The sequence below is a fragment of the Ambystoma mexicanum genome, chromosome 5q (assembly GCF_040938575.1).
Source record: "Ambystoma mexicanum isolate Mex_15411 chromosome 5q, UKY_AmexF1_1, whole genome shotgun sequence".
Classification (NCBI taxonomy): domain Eukaryota; kingdom Metazoa; phylum Chordata; class Amphibia; order Caudata; family Ambystomatidae; genus Ambystoma; species Ambystoma mexicanum.
In genome coordinates, this window is record NC_090933.1 from 607,454,241 (window position 1) to 607,481,365 (window position 27,125).

Below are 27,125 nucleotides of genomic sequence, written 5' to 3' on the forward strand. Positions count from 1 at the left end.
GTCTCTCCCCTCCCCCCACCCCCCGCTCATGCCCCGTATGTCTCTCACCTTTCCCCCCACCCCCCTCTCTTGCCCCGTGTGTCTCTCCCCTTCCCCCCACCCCCACCCCCTGCTCATGCCGTGTTTCACTCCCCTTCCGCCCCACCCCCCGCTCATGCCCCGTGTGTCTCTCCCCTTCCCCCACCCCCCGCTCATGCCCCATGTCTCTCCCCTTCCCCCACACCCCCCGCTCATGCCCTGTGTGTCTCTCCCCTTCCCCCCACCCCCCGCTCATGCCGATGTGTGTCTCTCGCCTTCCCCCCACCCCCGCTCATGTCCCATGTCTCCCTACTGTTCCCCCCACTCCCTGCTCATTCCCCATGTCTCCTCTGTTCCCCCCACCCCCGCTCATGACCTGTCTCCCCTGTTATCCCCCACCCCTGCTCATGCCCTGTGTCTCCCTTGTGTTACCCCCACCCCCAGCTCATGCCCCGTGTCTCCCTTGTTCCCCCCCACCCCCAGCTCATGCCCTGTGTCTCCCTTGTGTTACCCCCACCCCAGCTCATGCCCCGTGTCTTCCTTGTGTTACCCCCCCACCCCAGCTCATACCCCGTGTCTCCCTTGTTCTACCCCCCACCCCCCTCTCATGCCTCGTGTCTCCCTCGTGTTACCCCCACCCCCCGCTCATGCCCTGTGTCTCCCTTGTGTTACCCCCACCCATGCCCTGTCTCCCCTGTTACCCCCCGCTCATGCTCTGTGTCTCTCCCCTTCCCCCCACCCCCCGCTCATGCCCCGTATGTCTCTCACCTTCCCCCCCACCCCCTGCTCATGCGCCGTGTGTCTCTCCCCTCCCCCCTCACCCCACCCCCTGCTCATGCCGTGTCTCTCTCCCCTTCCCCCACCCCCGCTCATGCCCCGTGTCTCTCTCCCCTTCCCCCACCCCCTGCTCATGCCCCGTGTCTCTCTCCCCTTCCCCCCACCCCCCGCTCATGCCCCGTGTCTCTCTCCCATTCCCCCCACCCCCTGCTCATGCCCAATGTGTCTCTCCCCTCCCCCCACCCCCTGCTCATGCCCCGTGTGTCTCTCCCCTCACCCCATCCCCCGCTCATGCCCCGTATGTCTCTCACCTTCCCCCCCACCCCCTGCTCATGCGCCGTGTGTCTCTCCCCTCCCCCCTCACCCCCACCCCCTGCTCATGCCGTGTCTCTCTCCCCTTCCCCCACCCCCCGCTCATGCCCCGTGTCTCTCTCCCCTTCCCCCCACCCCCCGCTCATGCCCCGTGTCTCTCTCCCCTTCCCCCCACCCCCCGCTCATGCCCCGTGTCTCTCTCCCCTTCTCCCCTATCCCCCGCTCATGCCCCGTGTCTCTCTCCCCTTCACCCCCACCCCCGCTCATGCCCCGTGTGTCTCTCCCCTTCACCCCCGCTCATGCCCGTGTCTCTCTCCCCTTACCCCCCACCCCCCACTCATGCCCTGTGTCTCTCTCCCCTTCCCCTCCACCCCTCGCTCATGCCCCGTGTGTCTCTCCCCTTCCCCCACGCCCCCTCGCTCATGCCCCGTCTGTCTCTCCCCTTCCCCCACCCCGCGCTCATGCCCCATGTGTCTTTCCCCTTCGTCCCACCCGCCCCTCATGCCCCGTGTGTCTCTCCCCTTCCCCCCACCCCCGCTCATGTCCTGTGTCTCCTTACTGTTCCCCCACCCCTGCTCATGCCCTGTGTCTCCCCTGTTCCCCCCACCCCCGCTCATGACCTGTCTCCCCTGTTACCCCCACCCCTGCTCATGCCCATGTCTCCCTTGTTACCCCCCACCCTCAGCTCATGCCCTGTGACTACCTTGTTCCCCCCACACCCGCTCATGCCCCGTGTCTCCCTTTTGTTACCCGCACCCCCAGCTCATGCCCGTTGACTCCCTTGTGTTACCCCCCCAGCTCAAGCCCCGTGTCTCCCTTGTGTTACCCCCCACCCCCGCTCATGCCCCGTGTCTCCCCCGTATTACCCCCCACCCCCCGCTCATGCCCCGTGTCTCCCTTGTGTTACCCCCCACCCATGCCCTGTCTCCCCTGTTACCCCCCACCCCCTGCTCATGCCCCATGTCTCTCCCCTTCCCCCCACCCCCCGCTCATGCCCCGTGTGTCTCTCCCCTCCCCCCACCCCCTGCTCATGACCCGTGTGTCTCTCCCCTCCCCCCACCCCCCGCTCATGCCCCGTATGTCTCTCACCTTTCCCCCCACCCCCCGCTCTTGCCCCGTGTGTCTCTCCCCTTCCCCCCCACCCCCTGCCGTGTTTCTCTCCCCTTCCGCCCCACCCCCCGCTCATGCCCCGTGTGTCTCTCCCCTTCCCCCACCCCCCGCTCATGCCCCATGTCTCTCACCTTTCCCCCCACCCCCCGCTCTTGCCCCGTGTGTCTCTCCCCTTCCCCCCCACCCCCTGCTCATGCCGTGTTTCTCTCCCCTGCCGCCCCACCCCCCGCTCATGCCCCGTGTGTCTCTCCCCTTCCCCCCCACCCCCTGCTCATGCCGTGTTTCTCTCCCCTTCCGCCCCACCCCCCGCTCATGCCCCGTGTGTCTCTCCCCTTCCCCCACCCCCCGCTCATGCCCCATGTCTCTCCCCTTCCCCCACACCCCCCGCTCATGCCCTGTGTGTCTCTCCCCTTCCCCCCACCCCCCGCTCATGCCCCGTGTCTCTCTCCCCTTCCCCCCACGCCCCGCTCATGCCCCGTGTCTCTCTCCCCTTCCCCCCTACCCCCGCTCATGCCCTGTGTCTCTCTCCCCTTCCCCCACCCCCGCTCATGCCCCGTGTGTCTCTCCCCTTCACCCCCGCTCATGCCCGTGTCTCTCTCCCCTTCCCCCCACCCCCCGCTCATGCCCCGTGTGTCTCTCCCCTCCCCGCACCCCCTGCTCATGACCCGTGTGTCTCTCCCCTCCCCCCACCCCCCGCTCATGCCCCGTATGTCTCTCACCTTTCCCCCCACCCCCTCTCTTGCCCCGTGTGTCTCTCCCCTTCCCCCCACCCCCTGCTCATGCCGTGTTTCTCTCCCCTTCCGCCCCACCCCCCACTCATGCCCCGTGTGTCTCTCCCCTTCCCCCACCCCCCGCTCATGCCCCATGTCTCTCCCCTTCCCCCGCACCCCCCGCTCATGCCCTGTGTGTCTCTCCCCTTCCCCCCACCCCCCGCTCATGCCGATGTGTGTCTCTCGCCTTCCCCCCACCCCCGCTCATGTCCCATGTCTCCCTACTGTTCCCCCCACTCCCTGCTCATTCCCCATGTCTCCTCTGTTCCCCCCCACCCCCCGCTCATGACCTGTCTCCCCTGTTATCCCCCACCCCTGCTCATGCCCTGTGTCTCCCTTGTGTTACCCCCACCCCCAGCTCATGCCCCGTGTCTCCCTTGTTCCCCCCCACCCCCAGCTCATGCCCTGTGTCTCCCTTGTGTTACCCCCACCCCAGCTCATGCCCCGTGTCTTCCTTGTGTTACCCCCCACCCCAGCTCATACCCCGTGTCTCCCTTGTTCTACCCCCCACCCCCCTCTCATGCCTCGTGTCTCCCTCGTGTTACCCCCACCCCCCGCTCATGCCCTGTGTCTCCCTTGTGTTACCCCCACCCATGCCCTGTCTCCCCTGTTACCCCCCGCTCATGCTCTGTGTCTCTCCCCTTCCCCCCACCCTCCGCTCATGCCCCGTATGTCTCTCACCTTCCCCCCCACCCCCTGCTCATGCGCCGTGTGTCTCTCCCCTCCCCCCTCACCCCACCCCCTGCTCATGCCGTGTCTCTCTCCCCTTCCCCCACCCCCGCTCATGCCCCGTGTCTCTCTCCCCTTCCCCCCACCCCCCGCTCATGCCCCGTGTCTCTCTCCCATTCCCCCCACCCCCTGCTCATGCCCAATGTGTCTCTCCCCTCCCCCCACCCCCTGCTCATGCCCCGTGTGTCTCTCCCCTCACCCCATCCCCCTCTCATGCCCCGTATGTCTCTCACCTTCCCCCCCACCCCCTGCTCATGCGCCGTGTGTCTCTCCCCTCCCCCCTCACCCGCACCCCCTGCTCATGCCGTGTCTCTCTCCCCTTCCCCCACCCCCCGCTCATGCCCCGTGTCTCTCTCCCCTTCCCCCCACCCCCCGCTCATGCCCCGTGTCTCTCTCCCCTTCCCCCCACCCCCCGCTCATGCCCCGTGTCTCTCTCCCCTTCTCCCCTATCCCCCGCTCATGCCCCGTGTCTCTCTCCCCTTCACCCCCACCCCCCGCTCATGCCCCGTGTGTCTCTCCCCTTCACCCCCGCTCATGCCCGTGTCTCTCTCCCCTTCCCCCCCACCCCCCACTCATGCCCTGTGTCTCTCTCCCCTTCCCCTCCACCCCTCGCTCATGCCCCGTGTGTCTCTCCCCTTCCCCCCACCCCCCGCTCATGCCCCGTGTGTCTCTCCCCTTCCCCCACGCCCCCTCGCTCATGCCCCGTCTGTCTCTCCCCTTCCCCCACCCTGCGCTCATGCCCCATGTGTCTTTCCCCTTCGTCCCACCCGCCCCTCATGCCCCGTGTGTCTCTCCCCTTCCCCCCACCCCCGCTCATGTCCTGTGTCTCCTTACTGTTCCCCCACCCCTGCTCATGCCCTGTGTCTCCCCTGTTCCCCCCACCCCCGCTCATGACCTGTCTCCCCTGTTACCCCCACCCCTGCTCATGCCCATGTCTCCCTTGTGTTACCCCCCACTCTCAGCTCATGCCCTGTGACTACCTTGTTCCCCCCACCCCCGCTCATGCCCCGTGTCTCCCTTTTGTTACCCGCACCCCCAGCTCATGCCCGTTGACTCCCTTGTGTTACCCCCCCAGCTCAAGCCCCGTGTCTCCCTTGTGTTACCCCCCACCCCCGCTCATGCCCCGTGTCTCCCCCGTGTTACCCCCCACCCCCCGCTCATGCCCCGTGTCTCCCTTGTGTTACCCCCCACCCATGCCCTGTCTCCCCTGTTACCCCCCACCCCCTGCTCATGCCCCATGTCTCTCCCCTTCCCCCCCACCCCCCGCTCATGCCCCGTGTGTCTCTCCCCTCCCCCCACCCCCGCTCATGACCCGTGTGTCTCTCCCCTCCCCCCACCCCCCGCTCATGCCCCGTATGTCTCTCACCTTTCCCCCCACCACCCGCTCTTGCCCTGTGTGTCTCTCCCCTTCCCCCCCACCCCCTGCTCATGCCGTGTTTCTCTCCCCTTCCGCCCCACCCCCCGCTCATGCCCCATGTGTCTCTCCCCTTCCCCCACCCCCCGCTCATGCCCCATGTCTCTCACCTTTCCCCCCACCCCCCGCTCTTGCCCCGTGTGTCTCTCCCCTTCCCCCCCACCCCCTGCTCATGCCGTGTTTCTCTCCCCTTCCGCCCCACCCCCCGCTCATGCCCCGTGTGTCTCTCCCCTTCCCCCCACCCCCTGCTCATGCCGTGTTTCTCTCCCCTTCCGCCCCACCCCCCGCTCATGCCCCGTGTGTCTCTCCCCTTCCCCCACCCCCCGCTCATGCCCCATGTCTCTCCCCTTCCCCCCCCGCTCATGCCCTGTGTGTCTCTCCCCTTCCCCCCACCCCCCGCTCATGCCCCGTGTCTCTCTCCCCTTCCCCCCACGCCCCGCTCATGCCCCGTGTCTCTCTCCCCTTCCCCCCTACCCCCGCTCATGCCCTGTGTCTCTCTCCCCTTCCCCCACCCCCGCTCATGCCCCGTGTGTCTCTCCCCTTCACCCCCGCTCATGCCCGTGTCTCTCTCCCCTTCCCCCCACCCCCCGCTCATGCCCCGTGTGTCTCTCCCCTCCCCGCACCCCCCCGCTCATGACCCGTGTGTCTCTCCCCTCCCCCCACCCCCCGCTCATGCCCCGTATGTCTCTCACCTTTCCCCCCACCCCCCTCTCTTGCCCCGTGTGTCTCTCCCCTTCCCCCCACCCCCACCCCCTGCTCATGCCGTGTTTCTCTCCCCTTCCGCCCCAACCCCCGCTCATGCCCCGTGTGTCTCTCCCCTTCCCCCACCCCCCGCTCATGCCCCATGTCTCTCCCCTTCCCCCACACCCCCCGCTCATGCCCTGTGTGTCTCTCCCCTTCCCCCCACCCCCCGCTCATGCCCCGTGTCTCCCTACTGTTCCCCCCACCCCCCGCTCATGCCCCGTGTGTCTCTCGCCTTCCCCCCACCCCCGCTCATGTCCCGTGTCTCCCTACTGTTCCCCCCACTCCCCGCTCATTCCCCATGTCTCCTCTGTTCCCCCCCATCCCCCGCTCATGACCTGTCTCCCCTGTTAACCCCCACCCCTGCTCATGCCCTGTGTCTCCCTTGTGTTACCCCCACCCCCAGCTCATGCCCCGTGTCTCCCTTGTTCCCCCCCACCCCCAGCTCATGACCTGTGTCTCCCTTGTGTTAACCCCCACCCCCAGCTCATGCCCCGTGTCTTCCTTGTGTTACCCCCCCACCCCAGCTCATATGTAACGCTCACCTGATTCTCGCAGAGGTGCTGGTCTTGACTGGGCGACTACCGTATCTTCAAAGGTGATGTGTAGCACCCGGTTGGCTCTTTGGGCTGGACCTCTGTGCACTGTATGGCTGACTTCAAGAGTAAGATGTCTTAGGTAAGTGAATGCCAAGCTCTCCATCTGCCTCGGGGCAGGGTGCTGTAACCAGTTTCTTCACTGGATCGGTAGCGCAGGCCTCTTGACTTCAGAGGACTGCTGTCCGTCGTTTACTGCACGAACGGTAAGTTTCGAGTAATTCTATTGTCTTTAAAGTCTTTAGTAATGATGTCTCTTGTTTTGCAGGTTCCGGCGATGGCGGATGACGGGCTGAAGTGAGTTGAAGAAGGTGTCCGTGTGATGAATAGAAGCGCCTGGAAGCACGTAAGTAAGCGCTTGTTGCCTGCTTCACGATGCGCTCTAACGGTCTTTTTTTTTGCAGGTACGAGTTTGGAGCGGCTGCAGGGTGCCCGAATACCCACTGGGTTAGAGTAATGGCACGTGAGTATTAAAGTTCCCCAATGTCTTTAAACGCACCTGGTTTTGTCTTTCAGATGCAGGATGCAGCGCCGAAGGCCTCCGGAGCGTGCGAAGAGTTGGTAAGCTTTTGTCTTTCAGATGCCGGAATGCAGTGTGAAGACCTCCGGAGCGCACGAAGAGTAGGTAAGCCTTTGTCTTTCAGACGCCGGAATGCTAACCTGTTCTTTCTTGTCTTTATAGGTGTTGCTGAAGACTGGATTCAGGATGGTAAGCCTTTTTCCTTAGGCCCAGGATCCGATGCAGAAGACACGATGAGCGTTCTGCTGCAGAGGATGCAGAATAACGCAAAGCAAGATTCATCCACCGGGTGTGGTTTAAATAGCCTCCTTTAGTGCTTAGGTGTCTCCTTCCACAGCCACGCCTTGGTAAGAAAAGAGTTCCTGCTTTCCAGAAGAGTTCCAGTGTTCTGAATCTAGGGAGTGGCTCCTGCCCCACCCAACAGGAAAAGTAGTTCCAAACAGAAGAGGATCAGAGGCTCAGCTGGCAGGCAAGTAAGCAGCATGGTCTGCTGCAGGTAAGTCCACCCAAGCATTATGAGCCCGGCGCTTCCAGCGCTGGGACTGGGCATATTTATGAGCCTGGTGCCACTGGCGCCAGGACTGGGTCCAAAAGGTCCCAATTGGGACTGGTTGGCCCTCGGAACAAGGGTTATGGATCTGCTTCCAAGGGAGTTGGGAAAACCCTGACCTTTTGGAAGCAGAGATCATGACATCATACCCCGTGTCTCCCTTGTTCTACCCCCCCACCCCCCGCTCAAGCCTCGTGTCTCCCTCGTGTTACCCCCACCCCCCGCTCATGCCCTGTGTCTCCCTTGTGTTACCCCCACCCATGCCCTGTCTCCCCTGTTACCCCCCACCCCCCGCTCATGCTCTGTGTCTCTCCCCTTCCCCCACCCCCCGCTCATGCCCCGTATGTCTCTCACCTTCCCCCCCACCCCCTGCTCATGCGCCGTGTGTCTCTCCCCTCCCCCCTCACCCCCACCCCCTGGTCATGCCGTGTCTCTCTCCCCTTCCCCCACCCCCCGCTCATGCCCCGTGTCTCTCTCCCCTTCCCCCCACCCCCCGCTCATGCCCCGTGTCTCTCTCCCCTTCCCCCCACCCCCCCTGCTCATGCCCCGTGTCTCTCTCCCCTCCCCTCCCCCCACCCCCTGCTCATGCCCCGTGTGTCTCTCCCCTCACCCCACCCCCCGCTCATGCCCCGTATGTCTCTCACCTTCCCCCCACCCCCTGCTCATGCGCCGTGTGTCTCTCCCCTCACCCCCACCCCCTGCTCATGCCGTGTCTCTCTCCCCTTCCCCCACCCCCCGCTCATGCCCCGTGTCTCTCTCCCCTTCCCCCCACCCCCGCTCATGCCCCGTGTCTCTCTCCCCTTCCCCCCACCCCCCGCTCATGCCCCGTGTCTCTCTCCCCTTCTCCCCTATCCCCCGCTCATGCCCCGTGTCTCTCTCCCCTTCACCCCCACCCCCGCTCATGCCCCGTGTGTCTCTCCCCTTCACCCCCGCTCATGCCCGTGTCTCTCTCCCCTTCCCCCCCACCCCCCACTCATGCGCTGTGTCTCTCTCCCCTTCCCCTCCACCCCTCGCTCATGCCCCGTGTGTCTCTCCCCTTCCCCCACCCCCCGCTCATGCCCCGTGTGTCTCTCCCCTTCCCCCACGCCCCCTCGCTCATGCCCCGTCTGTCTCTCCCCTTCCCCCACCCCCCGCTCATGCCCCATGTGACTTTCCCCTTCCCCCCACCTGCCCCTCATGCCCCGTGTGTCTCTCCCCTTCCCCCCACCCCCGCTCATGTCCCGTGTCTCCTTACTGTTCCCCCACCCCTGCTCATGCCCTGTGTCTCCCCTGTTCCCCCGACCCCCGCTCATGACCTGTCTCCCCTGTTACCCCCCACCCCTGCTCATGCCCATGTCTCCCTTGTGTTACCCCCCACCCTCAGCTCATGCCCTGTGACTCCCTTGTTCCCCCCACCCCCGCTCATGCCCAGTGTCTACCTTGAGTTACCCGCACCCCCAGCTCATGCCCGTTGACTCCCTTGTGTTACCCCCCCACCCCCAGCTCAAGCCCCGTGTCTCCCTTGTGTTACCCCCCACCCCCGCTCATGCCCCGTGTCTCCCCCGTGTTACCCCCCATCCCCCGCTCATGCCCCGTGTCTCCCTTGTGTTACCCCCCACCCATGCCCTGTCTCCCCTGTTACCCCCCACCCCCTGCTCATGCCCCATGTCTCTCCCCTTCCCCCCACCCCCCGCTCATGCCCCGTGTGTCTCTCCCCTCCCCCCACCCCCCGCTCATGACCCGTGTGTCTCTCCCCTCGCCCCACCCCCCGCTCATGCCCCGTATGTCTCTCACCTTTCCCCCCACCCCCCGCTCTTGCCCCGTGTGTCTCTCCCCTTCCCCCCCATCCCCACCCCCTGCTCATGCCGTGTTTCTCTCCCCTTCCGCCCCACCCCCCGCTCATGCCCCGTGTGTCTCTCCCCTTCCCCCACCCCCCGCTCATGCCCCATGTCTCTCCCCTTCCCCCACACCCCCCGCTCATGCCCTGTGTGTCTCTCCCCTTCCCCCCACCCCCCGCTCATGCCCCGTGTCTCTCTCCCCTTCCCCCCACGCCCCGCTCATGCCCCGTGTCTCTCTCCCCTTCCCCCCTACCCCTGCTCATGCCCTGTGTCTCTCTCCCCTTCCCCCACCCCCGCTCATGCCCCGTGTGTCTCTCCCCTTCACCCCCGCTCATGCCCGTGTCTCTCTCCCTTTCCCCCCACCCCCCGCTCATGCCCCGTGTCTCCCTCCACTTCCCCCCCACCCCTGCTCATGCCCCGTGTCTCTCTCCCCTTACCCCCCACCCCCCGCTCATACCCCATTTCTCTCTCCCCTTCCCCCCACCGCTCGCTCATGCCCTGTGTCTCTCTCCCTTTCCCCCCACCCCCCGCTCATGCCCCGAGTGTCTCTCCCCTTCCCCCCACCCCCGCTCATGCCCCGTGTCTCCCTCCTTCCCCCCCACGCCCCCGCTCATGCCCCGTGTCTCTCTCCACTCCCCCCCACCCCCACTCATGCCCTGTGTCTCTCTCCCCTTCCCCCCACCGCCTGCTCATGCCCCTTGTGTCTCATCCCTTCCCCCCCACCCACCGCTCATGCCCCTTGTGTCTCTCCCCTTCCCCCCACCCCCCACTCATGCCCCGTGTCTCCCCTGTTCCCCCCGACCTCCCGCTCATGACCTGTCTCCCCTCTTACCCCCCACCCCCGCTCATGCCCCGTGTCTCCCTTGTGTTACCCCCCCACCCCCCGCTCATGCCCCGTGTCTCCCTTGTGTTACCCCCCACCCACGCTCATGCCTGTGTCTCCCTCGTGTTATCCCCCCACCCCCCGCTCATGCCCTATGTCTCCTTTGTGTTACCCCCCCACCCATGCCCTGTCTCCCCTGTTACCCCCCACCCCCCGCTCATGCCCCGTGTCTCCCTTCTGTTACCCCCACCCCCCACTCATGCCCCATGTCTGTCTCCCCTTCCCCCCACCCCCTGCTCATGCCCCGTGTGTTTCTCCCCTTCACCCCCGCTCATGCCCGTGTCTCTCTCCCCTTCCCCCCACCCCCCGCTCATGCCCCGTGTCTCTCTCCCCTTCCCTCCACCCCCGCTCATGCCCCGTGTCTCTCCCTTTCCCCCCACCCTCCCGCTCATGCCCTGTGTCTCTCCCCTCCCCCACCACCCGCTCATGCCCCGTGTCTCTCCCCTTCCCCGCACCCCCTGCTCATGCCCCGTGTCTCTCTCCTCTTACCCCGACCCCCCGCTCATGCCCTGTGTCTCTCTCCCCTTCCCCCACCCCTGCTCATGCCCCGTGTCTCTCTCCCCTTCCCCTCCCCCCCACCCTCACCCCCGCTCATGCCCTGTGTGTCTCTCCCCTTACCCCCCACCCCCTGCTCATGCCCCGTGTGTCTCTCCCCTCCCCCCACCCCCTGCTGCTCATGCCCCATGTCTCTCTCCCCTTCCCCCCACCCCCGCTCATGCCCCGTGTGTCTCTCCTCTTCCCCCCACCCCCCGCTCATGCCCCGTGTGTCTCTCCCCTTCCCCCCACCCCCCGCTCATGCCCGGTGTGTCTCTCCCCTTCCCCCCACCCCCCGCTCAGGCCCCGTGTGTCTCGCCCCTTCCCCGCACCCCCGCTCATGCCCCGTGTGTATCTCCCCTTCCCCCCCACCCCCGCTCATGCCCCGTGTGTCTCTCCTCTTCCCCCCACCCCCCGCTCATGCCCCGTGTGTCTCTCCCCTTCCCCCCACCCCCCGCTCATGCCCGGTGTGTCTCTCCCCTTACCCCCACCCCCCGCTCAGGCCCCGTGTGTCTCGCCCCTTCCCCCCCACGCCCCCGCTCATGCCCCGCGTCTCTCTCCACTCCCCCCCACCCCCACTCATGCCCTGTGTCTCTCTCCCCTTCCCCCCACCGCCTGCTCATGCCCCGTGTGTCTCATCCCTTCCCCCCCACCCACCGCTCATGCCCCGTGTGTCTCTCCCCTTCCCCCCACCCCCCACTCATGCCCCGTGTCTCCCCTGTACCCCCCCACCTCCCGCTCATGACCTGTCTCCCCTCTTACCCCCCACCCCCGCTCATGCCCCGTGTCTCCCTTGTGTTACCCCCCCACCCCCCGCTCATGCCCCGTGTCTCCCTTGTGTTACCCCCCACCCCCGCTCATGCCTGTGTCTCCCTCGTGTTATCCCCCCACCCCCCGCTCATGCCCTATGTCTCCTTTGTGTTACCCCCCCACCCATGCCCTGTCTCCCCTGTTACCCCCACCCCCCACTCATGCCCCATGTCTGTCTCCCCTTCCCCCCACCCCCCGCTCATGCCCCGTGTGTTTCTCCCCTTCACCCCCGCTCATGCCCGTGTCTCTCTCACCTTCCCCCCACCCCCCGCTCATGCCCCGTGTCTCTCTCCCCTTCCCCCCACCCCCGCTCATGCCCCGTGTCTCTCCCTTTCCCCCCACCATCCCGCTCATGCCCTGTGTCTCTCCCCTCCCGCACCACCCTCTCATGCCCCGTGTCTCTCCCCTTCCCCGCACCCCCTGCTCATGCCCCGTGTCTCTCTCCTCTTACCCCGACCCCCCGCTCATGCCCTGTGTCTCTCTCCCCTTCCCCCCACCCCTGCTCATGCCCCGTGTCTCTCTCCCCTTCCTCCCCCCCACCCTCACCCCCGCTCATGCCCCGTGTGCCTCTCCCCTTACCCCCCACCCCCTGCTCATGCCCCGTGTCTCTCCCCTCCCCCCCACCCCCTGCTGCTCATGCCCCATGTCTCTCTCCCCTTCCCCCCACCCCTGCTCATGCCCCGTGTGTCTCTCCTCTTCCCCCCACCCCCCGCTCATGCCCCGTGTGTCTCTCCCATTCCCCCCACCCCCCGCTCATGCCCGGTGTGTCTCTCCCCTTCCCCCCACCCCCCGCTCAGGCCCCGTGTGTCTCGCCCCTTCCCCCCACCCCCCGCTCATGCCCCGTGTGTATCTCCCCTTCCTCCCCACCCCCGCTCATACCTCGTGTCTCCCTACCGTTCCCCCACCCCCCGCTCATGCCCCTTGTCTCTCTCCCCTGAACCCTCCACCCCCCGCTCATGCCCCGTGTGTCTCTCCCCTTCCTCCCACCCCCTGCTCATGCCCCGTGTGTCTCTCCCCTTCCCCCCATCCCCGCTCATGCCCCGTGTGTCTCTCGCCTTCCCCCCACCCCCCACTCATGCCCCGTGTGTCTCACCCCTTCCCCCCACCCCCTGCTCATACCCCGTGTCTCCCTACTGTTCCCCCCACCACCGGCTCATGCCCCGTGTCTCTCTCCCCTTACCCCCCACCCCCGCTCATGCCCCGTGTGTCTCTCCCCTTCCCCCCCACCCCCTGCTCATGCCCCATGTGTCTCACCCCTTCCCCCCACCCCCCGCTCATACCCAGTGTCTACCTACTGTTCCCCCCACCCCCCGTTAATGCCCCGTGTCTCTCCCCTTCCCCCCACCCCCCGCTCATGCCCCATGTCTCCCCCTTCCCCCCACCCCTGCTCATTCCCCATGTGTCTCTCCCCTTCCCCCCACCCCCCGCTCATGCCCCGTGTGTCTCTCCCCTTCCCCCCGCCCGCCGCTCATGCCCCGTGTCTCTCCCCTTCCCCTCTACCCCCCGCTCATGCCCTGTGTCTCCCTCCTTTCCCCCCACCTCCCCGCTCATGCCCCCTGTGTCTCTCCCCTTCCCCCCACCCCCGCTCATGCCCCGTGTCTCTCCCCTTCCCCTCTACCCCACGCTCATGCCCTGTGTCTCCCTCCTTTCCCCCCACCTCCCCGCTCATGCCCCCTGTGTCTCTGACCTTCCCCCCACCCCCCGCTCATGCCCCGTGTGTCTCTCCCCTTCCCCCACCCCCCGCTCATGACCCGTGTGTCTCTCCCCTTCCCCCCGCCCGCCGCTCATGCCCCGTGTCTCTCCCCTTCCCCTCTACCCCCCGCTCATGCCCTGTGTCTCCCTCCTTTCCCCCCACCTCCCCGCTCATGCCCCCTGTGTCTCTCCCCTTCCCCCCACCCCCGCTCATGCCCCCTGTGTCTCTCCCCTTCCCCCCACCCCCGCTCATGCCCCGTGTCTCTCCCCTTCCCCTCTACCCCACGCTCATGCCCTGTGTCTCCCTCCTTTCCCCCCACCTCCCCGCTCATGCCCCCTGTGTCTCTGACCTTCCCCCCACCCCCCGCTCATGCCCCGTGTGTCTCTCCCCTTCCCCCACCTCTCGCTCATGACCCGTGTCTCTCCCCTTCCCCCACACCCCCTGCTCATGCCCCGTGTGTCTCTCCCCTTCCCCCCACCCCCCGCTCATGCCCCGTGTGTCTCTCCCCTTCCCCCCACCCCCGGCTCATGCCCCGTGTGTCTCTCCCCTTCCCCCCACCCCCGGCTCATGCCCCGTGTGTCTCTCCCCTTCCCCCCCACCCCCGCGCTCATGTCCCGTGTGTCTCTCCCCTTCCCCCCATCCCCGCTCATGCCCCGTGTGTCTCTTGCCACCCCCCACTCATGCCCCGTGTCTCCCTCCTTTCCCCCACCCCCCGCTCATGCCCCGGGTGTCTCTCAGCCCGCTCATGCCCTGTGTGTCTCTCCCCTTCCCCCCACCACCCGCTCATGCCCCGTGTCTCTCCCCTCCCCCCACCCCCTTCTCATGCCCCGTGTCTCCCTACTGTTCCCCCCACCACCCGCTCATGCCCCGTGTCTCTCCCCTCCCCCCACCCCCTTCTCATGCCCCGTGTCTCCCTACTGTTCCCCCCACCCCCTGCTTATGCCCCGTGTGTCTCTCCCCTTCCCCCCACCCCCCGCTCATGACCTGTCTCCCCTGTTACCCCCCACCCCCAGCTCATGCCCTGTGTCTCTCTTGTTCCCCCCCACCCTCCGCTCATGCCCTGTGTCTCCCTTGTGTTACCCCCACCCCCATCTCATGCCCCGTGTCTCCCTTGTGTTACCCCCCACCCCCCGCTCATGCCCCGTGTCTCCCTCGTGTTACCCCCCACCCCCCGCTCATGCCCCGTGTCTCCCTGTGTTACCCCCCCACCCATGCCCTGTCTCCCCTGTTACTCCCCACCCCCCGCTCATGCCCCGTGTCTCTCCCCTTTCCCCCACCCCCCCGCTCATGCCCCGTGTGTCTCTCCCTTCCCCCACCCCCTGCTGAAGCCCCGTGTGTCCCTCACCTTCCCCCACACCCCCGCTCATGCCCCGTGTCTCTCTCCCCTTCCCCCCCACCCCCACCCCCTGCTCATGCCATGTCTCTCTCCCCTTCCCCCCACACCCCGCTCATGCCCCGTGTCTCTCTCCCCTTCCCCCCACCCCCCGCTCATGCCCCGTTCTCTCTCCCCTTCCCCCCACCCCCGCTGATGCCCTGTGCGTCTCTCCCCTTCCCCCCACCCCCCGCTCATGCCCCGTGTCTCTCTCCCCTTCCCCCCACCCCCTGCTCATAAGCTGTGTCTCTCTCCCCTTCCCCCCACCCCGCTCATGCCCTGTGTCTCTCTCCCCTTCCCCCCACCCCCCGCTTATGCCTCGTGTGTCTCTCCCCTTCAACCCCGCGCATGCCCGTGTCTCTCTCCCCTTCCCCCCACCCCCCGCTCATGCCCCGTGTCTGCCTCCCCTTCCCCCCACTCCCCGCTCATGCCCCGTGTCTCTCCCGTTCCCCCTACCCCCGCTCATGCCCCGTGTCTCCCTCGTGTTACCCCCCACCCCCCCGCTCATGCCCCGTGTCTCCCTTGTGTTACCCCCCACCCATGCCCTGTCTCCCCTGTTACCCCCCACCCCCGCTCATGCCCCATGTCTCTCCCATTCCCCCCACCCCCCGCTCATGCCCCGTGTGTCTCTCCCCTTCCCCCCACCCCCCGCTGATGCCCTGTGCGTCTCTCCCCTTCCCCCCACCCCCCGCTCATGCCCCGTGTCTCTCTCCCCTTCCCCCCACCCCCTGCTCATAAGCTGTGTCTCTCTCCCCTTCCCCCCACCCCCGCTCATGCCCCGTGTCTGCCTCCCCTTCCCCCCACTCCCCGCTCATGCCCCGTGTCTCCCTCGTGTTACCCCCCACCCCACTGCTCATGCCCCGTGTCTCCCTTGTGTTACCCCCCCGATGCCCTGTCTCCCCTGTTACCCCCCACCCCCGCTCATGCCCCATGTCTCTCCCATTCCCCCCACCCCCCGCTCATGCCCCGTGTGTCTCTCCCCTCCCCCCACCCCCCGCTCATGACCCGTGTGTCTCTCCCCTCCCCCCACCCCCCGCTCATGCCCCGTGTGTCTCTCCCCTTCCCCCCCACCCCCACCCCCCTGCTCATGCCCCGTGTCTCCCTTGTGTTACCCCCCACCCATGCCCTGTCTCCCCTGTTACCCTCCACCCCCGCTCATGCCCCATGTCTCTCCCATTCCCCCCACCCCCCGCTCATGCCCCGTGTGTCTCTCCCCTCCCCCCACCCCCGCTCATGCCCTGTGTGTCTCTCCCCTTCCCCCCACCCCCCGCTCATGCCCCGTGTCTCTCTCCCCTTCCCCCCACCCCCTGCTCATGACCTGTGTCTTTCTCCCCGTCCCCTCCACCCCCGCTCATGCCCCGTGTCTCTCTCCCCTTCCCCCACCCCCGCTAATGCCCCGTGTGTCTCTCCCCTTCACCCCCGCTCATGCCCGTGTCTCTCTCCCCTTCCCCCCACCCCCCGCTCATGCCCCGTGTCTCCCTCCCCTTCCCCCCCCACCCCTGCTCATGCCCCGTGTCTCTCTCCCCTTACCACCCACCCTCCGCTCATGCCCCATGTCTCTCTCCCCTTCCCCCCCACCGCTCGCTCATGCCCCGTGTCTCTCTCCCCTTCCCTCCACCCCCCGCTCATGCCCCTTGTGTCTCTCCCCTTCCCCCCACCCCCCGCTCATGCCCCGTGTCTCCCTCCTTCCCCCCCACCCCCCGCTCAAGCCCCGTGTCTCTCTCCACTCCCCCCCACCCCCACTCATGCCCTGTGTCTCTCTCCCCTTCCCCCACCCCCTGCTCATGCCCTGTGTGTCTCATCCCTTCCCCCACCCACCGCTCATGCCCCGTGTGTCTCTCCCCTTCCCCCCCACACCCCGCTCATGCCCCGTGTCTCCCCTGTTCCCCCCACCTCCCGCTCATAACCTGTCTCCCCTCTTACCACCCACCCCCGCTCATGCCCCGTGTCTCCCTTGTGTTACCCCCCACCCCCCGCTCATGCCCTGTGTCTCCCTTGTGTTACCCCCCAACCCCGCTCATGCCTGTGTCTCCCTCGTGTTACCCCCCACCCCCCGCTCACGTGTCTCCCTTGTGTTACCCCCACCCCCCACTCATGCCCCGTGTCTGTCTCCCCTTCCCCCCACCCCCCGCTCATGCCCCGTGTGTCTCTCCCCTTCACCCCCGCTCATGCCCGTGTCTCTCTCCCCTTCCCCCCACCCCCCTCTCATGCCCGGTGTGTCTCTCCCCTTCCCCCGCACCCCCCGCTCATACCCCATGTCTCCCTACTGTTCCCCCCACCCCCCGCTCATGCACAGTGTCTCTCTACCCTTCCCCCCGAACCCCACTCATGCCCAGTCTGTCTCTCCCCTTCCCCCCCACCCCGCGCTCATGCCCGTGTGTCTCTCCCCTTCCCCCCGCTCATGCCCCGTGTGTCTCTCCCCTTCCCCCACACCCCCCCTCATGCCCCGTGTGTCTCACCCCTTCTCCCCCACCCCCGCTCATACCCCGTGTCTCCCTACTGTTCCCCCCACCCCCGCTCATGCCCCGTGTCTCTCTCACCTTCCCCCCCACCCCCTGCTCATGCCCCATGTGTCTCTCCCCTCCCCCACCCCCGCTAATGCCCCGTGTGTCTCTCCCCTTCCCCCCACTCATGCCCCGTGTGTCTCTCCCCTTCCCCTCCACCCCCGCTCATGCCCCGTGTCTCCCTCCTTTCCCCACACCCCCCCCGCTCATGCTCTGTGTGTCTCTCCCCTTCCCCCCACCACCCGCTCATGCCCTGTGTCTCTCTCCCCTTCCCCCCACCCCCTGCTCATGCCCTGTGTGTCTCTCCCCTTCCCCCCGCCCTCCGCTCATGCCCCGTGTCTCTCTCCCCTTCCCCCCACCCCCCACTCATGCCCCGTGTGTCTCTCCCCTTTCCCCCCAGCTCATGCCCCGTGTGTCTCTCCCCTCCCCCACACCCCCGCTCATGCCCCGTGTGTCTCTCCCCTTGACCCCCACCCCCCTGCTCATGCCCTGTGTGTCTCTCCCCGTCCCCCACCCCTTGCTCATGCCCCGTGTCTCCCTCCTTTCCCCCAGCCCCTGCTCATGCCCCGTGTGTCTCTCCCCTCCCCCCCACCCCCCGCTCATGCCCCATGTGTCTCTCCCCTTCCACCCACCCCCCGCGTCTCTCCCCTTCCCCCGCTCATGCCCCGTGTCTCTCCCCACCCCCCACCCCCGCTCATGCCCCGTGTGTCTCTCCCCTTCCTCTCTCCCCCCGCTCATGCCCCGTGTGTCTCTCCCCTACCCCCCACCCCTCGCTCATGCCCTGTGTGTCTCTCCCCTTCCCTCCCACCCCCCGCTCATGCCCCGTGTGTCTCTCCCCTTCTCCTCACCCCCGCTCATGCCCTGTGTCTCTCTCCCCTTTCCCCCACCCCCCGCTCATGTCCCATGTCTCTCTCCCCTTCCCCCACCCCCCGCTCATGCCCTGTGTGTCTCTCCCCTTCCCCCCACCCCCCGCTCATGCCCCGTGTGTCTCTCCCCTTCCCCCACCCCCCGCTCATGCCCCATGTGTCTCGCCCCTTCCCCCCACCCCCCGCTCATGCCCCGGGTCTCCCTACTGTTCCCCCACCCCCGCTCTGCCCCGTGTCTCTCTCCCCTGAACCCTCCACCCCCCGCTCATGCCCCGTGTGTCTCTCCCCTTCCCCCCACCCCCTGCTCATGCCCCCTGTGTCTCTCCCCCTCCCCCCACCCCCCGCTCATGCCCCGTGTGTCTCTCCCCTTCCACCCCACCCCCCACTCATGCCCCGTGTGTTTCACCCCTTCCCCTCAACACCCGCTCATACCCCGTGTCTGCCAACTGTTCCCCCCACCCCCTGCTCATGCCCCGTGTCTCTCTCCCCTTACCCCCCACCCCGGCTCATGCCCAGTGTGTCTCTCCCCTTCCCCCCCACCCTCCGCTCATGCCCCGTGTCTCTCTCCCCTTCCCCTCCCCCCCACCCTCACCCCCGCTCATGCCCTGTGTGTCTCTCCCCTTACCCCCCACCCCCTGCTCATGCCCCGTGTGTCTCTCCCCTCCCCCCACCCCCTGCTGCTCATGCCCCATGTCTCTCTCCCCTTCCCCCACCCCCGCTCATGCCCCGTGTGTCTCTCCTCTTCCCCCCACCCCCCGCTCATGCCCCGTGTGTCTCTCCCCTTCCCCCCACCCCCCGCTCATGCCCGGTGTGTCTCTCCCCTTCCCTCCACCCCCCGCTCAGGCCCCGTGTGTCTCGCCCCTTCCCCGCACCCCCCGCTCATGCCCCGTGTGTATCTCCCCTTCCCCCCACCCCCGCTCATGCCCCGTGTGTCTCTCCTCTTCCCCCCACCCCCCGCTCATGCCCCGTGTGTCTCTCCCCTTCCCCCCACCCCCCGCTCATGCCCGGTGTGTCTCTCCCCTTACCCCCACCCCCCGCTCAGGCCCCGTGTGTCTCGCCCCTTCCCCCCCACGCCCCCGCTCTTGCCCCGCGTCTCTCTCCACTCCCCCCCACCCCCACTCATGCCATGTGTCTCTCTCCCCTTCCCCCCACCACCTGCTCATGCCCCGTGTGTCTCATCCCTTCCCCCCCACCCACCGCTCATGCCCCGTGTGTCTCTCCCCTTCCCCCCACCCCCCACTCATGCCCCGTGTCTCCCCTGTACCCCCCCACCTCCCGCTCATGACCTGTCTCCCCTCTTACCCCCCACCCCCGCTCATGCCCCGTGTCTCCCTTGTGTTACCCCCCCACCCCCCGCTCATGCCCCGTGTCTCCCTTGTGTTACCCCCCACCCCCGCTCATGCCTGTGTCTCCCTCGTGTTATCCCCCCACCCCCCGCTCATGCCCTATGTCTCCTTTGTGTTACCCCCCCCACCCATGCCCTGTCTCCCCTGTTACCCCCACCCCCCACTCATGCCCCATGTCTGTCTCCCCTTCCCCCCACCCCCCGCTCATGCCCCGTGTGTTTCTCCCCTTCACCCCCGCTCATGCCCGTGTCTCTCTCCCCTTCCCCCCACCCCCGCTCATGCCCCGTGTCTCTCTCCCCTTCCCCCCACCCCCGCTCATGCCCCGTGTCTCTCCCTTTCCCCCCACCCTCCCGCTCATGCCCTGTGTCTCTCCCCTCCCGCACCACCCTCTCATGCCCCGTGTCTCTCCCCTTCCCCGCACCCCCTGCTCATGCCCCGTGTCTCTCTCCTCTTACCCCGACCCCCCGCTCATGCCCTGTGTCTCTCTCCCCTTCCCCCCACCCCTGCTCATGCCCCGTGTCTCTCTCCCCTTCCCCTCCCCCCCACCCTCACCCCCGCTCATGCCCCGTGTGTCTCTCCCCTTACCCCCCACCCCCTGCTCATGCCCCGTGTGTCTCTCCCCTCCCCCCCACCCCCTGCTGCTCATGCCCCATGTCTCTCTCCCCTTCCCCCCACCCCCGCTCATGCCCCGTGTGTCTCTCCTCTTCCCCCCACCCCCCGCTCATGCCCCGTGTGTCTCTCCCCTTCCCCCCACCCCCCGCTCATGCCCGGTGTGTCTCTCCCCTTCCCCCCACCCCCCCGCTCAGGCCCCGTGTGTCTCGCCCCTTCCCCCCACCCCCCGCTCATGCCCCGTGTGTATCTCCCCTTCCCCCCCACCCCCGCTCATACCTCGTGTCTCCCTACCGTTCCCCCACCCCCCGCTCATGCCCCTTGTCTCTCTCCCCTGAACCCTCCACCCCCCGCTCATGCCCCGTGTGTCTCTCCCCTTCCTCCCACCCCCTGCTCATGCCCCGTGTGTCTCTCCCCTTCCCCCCATCCCCGCTCATGCCCCGTGTGTCTCTCGCCTTCCCCACCCCCACTCATGCCCCGTGTGTCTCACCCCTTCCCCCCACCCCCTGCTCATACCCCGTGTCTCCCTACTGTTCCCCCCACCACCGGCTCATGCCCCGTGTCTCTCTCCCTTACCCCCCACCCCGCTCATGCCCCGTGTGTCTCTCCCCTTCCCCCCCACCCCCTGCTCATGCCCCATGTGTCTCACCCCTTCCCCCCACCCCCCGCTCATACCCAGTGTCTACCTACTGTTCCCCCCACCCCCCGTTAATGCCCCGTGTCTCTCCCCTTCCCCCCACCCCCCGCTCATGCCCCATGTCTCCCCCTTCCCCCCACCCCTGCTCATTCCCCATGTGTCTCTCCCCTTCCCCCACCCCCCGCTCATGCCCCGTGTGTCTCTCCCCTTCCCCCCGCCCGCCGCTCATGCCCCGTGTCTCTCCCCTTCCCCTCTACCCCCCGCTCATGCCCTGTGTCTCCCTCCTTTCCCCCCACCTCCCCGCTCATGCCCCTGTGTCTCTCCCCTTCCCCCCACCCCCCGCTCATGCCCCGTGTCTCTCACCTTCCCCTCTACCCCCCCGCTCATGCCCTGTGTCTCCCTCCTTTCCCCCCACCTCCCCGCTCATGCCCCCTGTGTCTCTGACCTTCCCCCCACCCCCCGCTCATGCCCCGTGTGTCTCTCCCCTTCCCCCACCTCTCGCTCATGACCCGTGTCTCTCCCCTTCCCCCACACCCCCTGCTCATGCCCCGTGTGTCTCTCCCCTTCCCCCCACCCCCCGCTCATGCCCCGTGTGTCTCTCCCCTTCCCCCCACCCCCGGCTCATGCCCCGTGTGTCTCTCCCCTTCCCCCCCACCCCCGCGCTCATGCCCTGTGTGTCTCTCCCCTTCCCCCCATCCCCGCTCATGCCCCGTGTATCTCTTGCCACCCCCCACTCATGCCCCGTGTCTCCCTCCTTTCCCCCACCCCCCGCTCATGCCCCGGGTGTCTCTCAGCCCGCTCATGCCCTGTGTGTCTCTCCCCTTCCCCCCACCACCCGCTCATGCCCCGTGTCTCTCCCCTCCCCCCACCCCCTTCTCATGCCCCGTGTCTCCCTACTGTTCCCCCCACCACCCGCTCATGCCCCGTGTCTCTCCCCTCCCCCCACCCCCTTCTCATGCCCCGTGTCTCCCTACTGTTCCCCCCACCCCCTGCTTATGCCCCGTGTGTCTCTCCCCTTCCCCCCACCCCCCGCTCATGACCTGTCTCCCTGTTACCCCCCACCCCCAGCTCATGCCCTGTGTCTCTCTTGTTCCCCCCCACCCCTCCGCTCATACCCCGTGTCTCCCTTGTGTTACCCCCACCCCCATCTCATGCCCCGTGTCTCCCTTGTGTTACCCCCCACCCCCGCTCATGCCCCGTGTCTCCCTTGTGTTACCCCCACCCCCTGCTCATGCCCCGTGTCTCCTGTGTTACCCCCCCACCCATGCCCCTGTCTCCCCTGTTACTCCCCACCCCCCGCTCATGCCCCGTGTGTCTCTCCCTTCCCCCACCCCCTGCTGAAGCCCCGTGTGTCCCTCACCTTCCCCCCCACCCCCGCTCATGCCCCGTGTCTCTCTCCCCTTCCCCCCCACCCCCACCCCCTGCTCATGCCATGTCTCTCTCCCCTTCCCCCACACCCCGCTCATGCCCCGTGTCTCTCTCCCCTTCCCCCCACCCCCCGCTCATGCCCCGTTCTCTCTCCCCCTTCCCCCCACCCCCGCTGATGCCCTGTGCGTCTCTCCCCTTCCCCCACCCCCCGCTCATGCCCCGTGTCTCTCTCCCCTTCCCCCCACCCCCTGCTCATAAGCTGTGTCTCTCTCCCCTTCCCCCCACCCCGCTCATGCCCTGTGTCTCTCTCCCCTTCCCCCCACCCCCCGCTTATGCCTCGTGTGTCTCTCCCCTTCAACCCCGCGCATGCCCGTGTCTCTCTCCCCTTCCCCCCACCCCCCACTCATGCCCCGTGTCTGCCTCCCCTTCCCCCCACTCCCCGCTCATGCCCCGTGTCTCTCCCGTTCCCCCTACCCCCGCTCATGCCCCGTGTCTCCCTCGTGTTACCCCCCACCCCCCTGCTCATGCCCCGTGTCTCCCTTGTGTTACCCCCCACCCATGCCCTGTCTCCCCTGTTACCCCCCACCCCCGCTCATGCCCCATGTCTCTCCCATTCCCCACCCCCCGCTCATGCCCCGTGTGTCTCTCCCCTTCCCCCACCCCCCGCTGATGCCCTGTGCGTCTCTCCCCTTCCCCCCCACCCCCCGCTCATGCCCCGTGTCTCTCTCTCCCCTTCCCCCCACCCCCTGCTCATAAGCTGTGTCTCTCTCCCCTTCCCCCCACCCCCCGCTCATGCCCCGTGTCTGCCTCCCCTTCCCCCCACTCCCCGCTCATGCCCCGTGTCTCCCTCGTGTTACCCCCCACCCCCCCTGCTCATGCCCCGTGTCTCCCTTGTGTTACCCCCCACCCATGCCCTGTCTCCCCTGTTACCCCCCACCCCCGCTCATGCCCCATGTCTCTCCCATTCCCCCACCTCCCGCTCATGCCCCGTTCTCTCTCCCCTTCCCCCCACCCCCGCTGATGCCCTGTGCGTCTCTCCCCTTCCCCCCACCCCCCGCTCATGCCCCGTGTCTCTCTCCCCTTCCCCCCACCCCCCACTCATGCCCCGTGTCTGCCTCCCCCTTCCCCCACTCCCCGCTCATGCCCCGTGTCTCTCCCATTCCCCCTACCCCCGCTCATGCCCCGTGTCTCCCTCGTGTTACCCCCCACCCCCCTGCTCATGCCCCGTGTCTCCCTTGTGTTACCCCCCACCCATGCCCTGTCTCCCCTGTTACCCCCCACCCCCGCTCATGCCCCATGTCTCTCCCATTCCCCCACCCCCCCGCTCATGCCCCGTGTGTCTCTCCCCTTCCCCCCACCCCCCGCTGATGCCCTGTGCGTCTCTCCCCTTCCCCCACCCCCCGCTCATGCCCCGTGTCTCTCTCCCCCTTCCCCCCACCCCCTGCTCATAAGCTGTGTCTCTCTCCCCTTCCCCCCACCCCCCGCTCATGCCCCGTGTCTGCCTCCCCTTCCCCCCACTCCCCGCTCATGCCCCGTGTCTCCCTCGTGTTACCCCCCACCCCCCTGCTCATGCCCCCGTGTCTCCCTTGTGTTACCCCCCACCCATGCCCCTGTCTCCCCTGTTACCCCCCACCCCCGCTCATGCCCCATGTCTCTCCCATTCCCCCCACCTCCCGCTCATGCCCCGTGTGTCTCTCCCCTCCCCCCACCCCCCGTTCATGACCCGTGTGTCTCTCCCCTCCCCCCACCCCCCGCTCATGCCCCGTGTGTCTCTCCCCTTCCCCCCACCCCCACCCCCCTGCTCATGCCCCGTGTCTCCCTTGTGTTACCCCCCACCCATGCCCTGTCTCCCCTGTTACCCCCCACCCCCGCTCATGCCCCATGTCTCTCCCATTCCCCCCACCCCCCGCTCATGCCCCATGTGTCTCTCCCCTCCCCCTACCCCCCGCTCATGCCCTGTGTGTCTCTCCCCTTCCCCCCACCCCCCGCTCATGCCCCGTGTCTCTCTCCCCTTCCCCCCACCCCCTGCTCATGCCCTGTGTCTTTCTCCCCGTCCCCCCCACCCCCGCTCATGCCCCGTGTCTCTCTCCCCTTCCCCCACCCCCGCTAATGCCCCATGTGTCTCTCCCCTTCACCCCCGCTCATGCCCGTGTCTCTCTCCCCTTCCCCCCACCCACCGCTCATGCCCCGTGTCTCCCTCCCCTTCCCCCCTCACCCCCGCTCATGCCCCGTGTCTCTCTCCCCTTACCACCCACCCTCCGCTCATGCCCCATGTCTCTCTCCCCTTCCACCCCACCGCTCGCTCATGCCCCGTGTCTCTCTCCCCTTCCCTCCACCCCGCCGCTCATGCCCCTTGTGTCTCTCCCCTTCCCCCCACCCCCCGCTCATGCCCCGTGTCTCCCTCCTTCCCCCCAACCCCCCGCTCATGCCCCGTGTCTCTCTCCACTCCCCCCCACCCCCACTCATGCCCTGTGTCTCTCTCTTCTTCCCCCACCCCCTGCTCATGCCCTGTGTGTCTCATCCCTTCCCCCACCCACCGCTCATGCCCCGTGTGTCTCTCCCCTTCCCCCCCACACCCCGCTCATGCCCCGTGTCTCCCCTGTTCCCCCCACCTCCCGCTCATAACCTGTCTCCCCTCTTACCACCCACCCCCGCTCATGCCCCGTGTCTCCCTTGTGTTACCCCCCACCCCCCGCTCATGCCCTGTGTCTCCCTTGTGTTACCCCCAAACCCCGCTCATGCCTGTGTCTCCCTCGTGTTACCCCCCCACCCCCCGCTCACGTGTCTCCCTTGTGTTACCCCCACCCCCCACTCATGCCCCGTGTCTGTCACCCCTTCCCCCCACCCCCCGCTCATGCCCCGTGTGTCTCTCCCCTTCACCCCCGCTCATGCCCGTGTCTCTCTCCCCTTCCCCCCACCCCCTGCTCATGCCCGGTGTGTCTCTCCCCTTCCCTCGCACAACCCGCTCATACCCCATGTCTCCCTACTGTTCCCCCCACCCCCCGCTCATGCACAGTGTCTCTCTACCCTTCCCCCCGAACCCCACTCATGCCCAGTCTGTCTCTCCCCTTCCCCCCCCACCCCGCGCTCATGCCCGTGTGTCTCTCCCCTTCCCCCCGCTCATGCCCTGTGTGTCTCTCCCCTTCCCCCACACCCCCGCTCATGCCCCGTGTCTCTCTCCCCTTACCACCCACCCTCCGCTCATGCCCCATGTCTCTCTCCCCTTCCACCCCACCGCTCGCTCATGCCCCGTGTCTCTCTCCCCTTCCCTCCACCCCCCCGCTCATGCCCCTTGTGTCTCTCCCCTTCCCCCCACCCCCCGCTCATGCTCCGTGTCTCCCTCCTTCCCCCCCACCCCCCGCTCATGCCCCGTGTCTCTCTCCACTCCCCCCCACCCCCACTCATGCCCTGTGTCTCTCTCTTCTTCCCCCACCCCCTGCTCATGCCCTGTGTGTCTCATCCCTTCCCCCACCCACCGCTCATGCCCCGTGTGTCTCTCCCCTTCCCCCCCACACCCCGCTCATGCCCCGTGTCTCCCCTGTTCCCCCCACCTCCCGCTCATAACCTGTCTCCCCTCTTACCACCCACCCCCGCTCATGCCCCGTGTCTCCCTTGTGTTACCCCCACCCCCCGCTCATGCCCTGTGTCTCCCTTGTGTTACCCCCCAACCCCGCTCATGCCTGTGTCTCCCTCGTGTTACCCCCCCACCCCCCGCTCACGTGTCTCCCTTGTGTTACCCCCACCCCCCACTCATGCCCCGTGTCTGTCTCCCCTTCCCCCCACCCCCCGCTCATGCCCCGTGTGTCTCTCCCCTTCACCCCCGCTCATGCCCGTGTCTCTCTCCCCTTCCCCCCACCCCCTGCTCATGCCCGGTGTGTCTCTCCCCTTCCCTCGCACCACCCGCTCATACCCCATGTCTCCCTACTGTTCCCCCCACCCCCCGCTCATGCACAGTGTCTCTCTACCCTTCCCCCCGAACCCCACTCATGCCCAGTCTGTCTCTCCCCTTCCCCCCCACCCCGCGCTCATGCCCGTGTGTCTCTCCCCTTCCCCCCGCTCATGCCCCGTGTGTCTCTCCCCTTCCCCCACACCCCCCCTCATGCCCCGTGTGTCTCACCCCTTTCCCCCCACCCCCGCTCATACCCCGTGTCTCCCTACTGTTCCCCCCACCCCCGCTCATGCCCCGTGTCTCTCTCCCCTTCCCCCCCACCCCCTGCTCATGCCCCATGTGTCTCTCCCCTCCCCCACCCCCGCTAATGCCCCGTGTGTCTCTCCCCTTCCCCCCACCCCCCGCTCATGCCCCGTGTGTCTCTCCCCTTCCCCTCCACCCCTGCTCATGCCCCGTGTCTCCCTCCTTTCTCCACACCCCCCCGCTCATGCTCTGTGTGTCTCTCCCCTTCCCCCCCACCACCCGCTCATGCCCTGTGTCTCTCTCCCCTTCCCCCCACCCCCTGCTCATGCCCTGTGTGTCTCTCCCCTTCCCCCCGCCCTCCGCTCATGCCCCGTGTCTCTCTCCCCTTCCCCCCACTCATGCCCCGTGTGTCTCTCCCCTTTCCCCCCAGCTCATGCCCCGTGTGTCTCTCCCCTCCCCCACACCCCCGCTCATGCCCCGTGTGTCTCTCCCCTTGACCCCCACCCCCCTGCTCATGCCCTGTGTGTCTCTCCCCTTCCCCCACCCCTTGCTCATGCCCCGTGTCTCCCTCCTTTCACCCAGCCCCTGCTCATGCCCTGTGTGTCTCTCCCCTCCCCCCCACCCCCCGCTCATGCCCCATGCGTCTCTCCCCTTCCACCCACCCCCCGCGTCTCTCCCCTTCCCCCGCTCATGCCCCGTGTCTCTCCCCTCCCCCCACCCCCGCTCATGCCCCGTGTGTCTCTCCCCTTCCTCCCTCCCCCCGCTCATGCCCCGTGTGTCTCTCCCCTACCCCCCACCCCTCGCTCATGCCCTGTGTGTCTCTCCCCTTCCCTCCCACCCCCCGCTCATGCCCCGTGTGTCTCTCCCCTTCTCCCCACCCCCGCTCATGCCCTGTGTCTCTCTCCCCTTTCCCCCACCCCCCGCTCATGTCCCATGTCTCTCTCCCCTTCCCCCACCCCCCGCTCATGCCCTGTGTGTCTCTCCCCTTCCCCCCACCCCCCGCTCATGCCCCGTGTG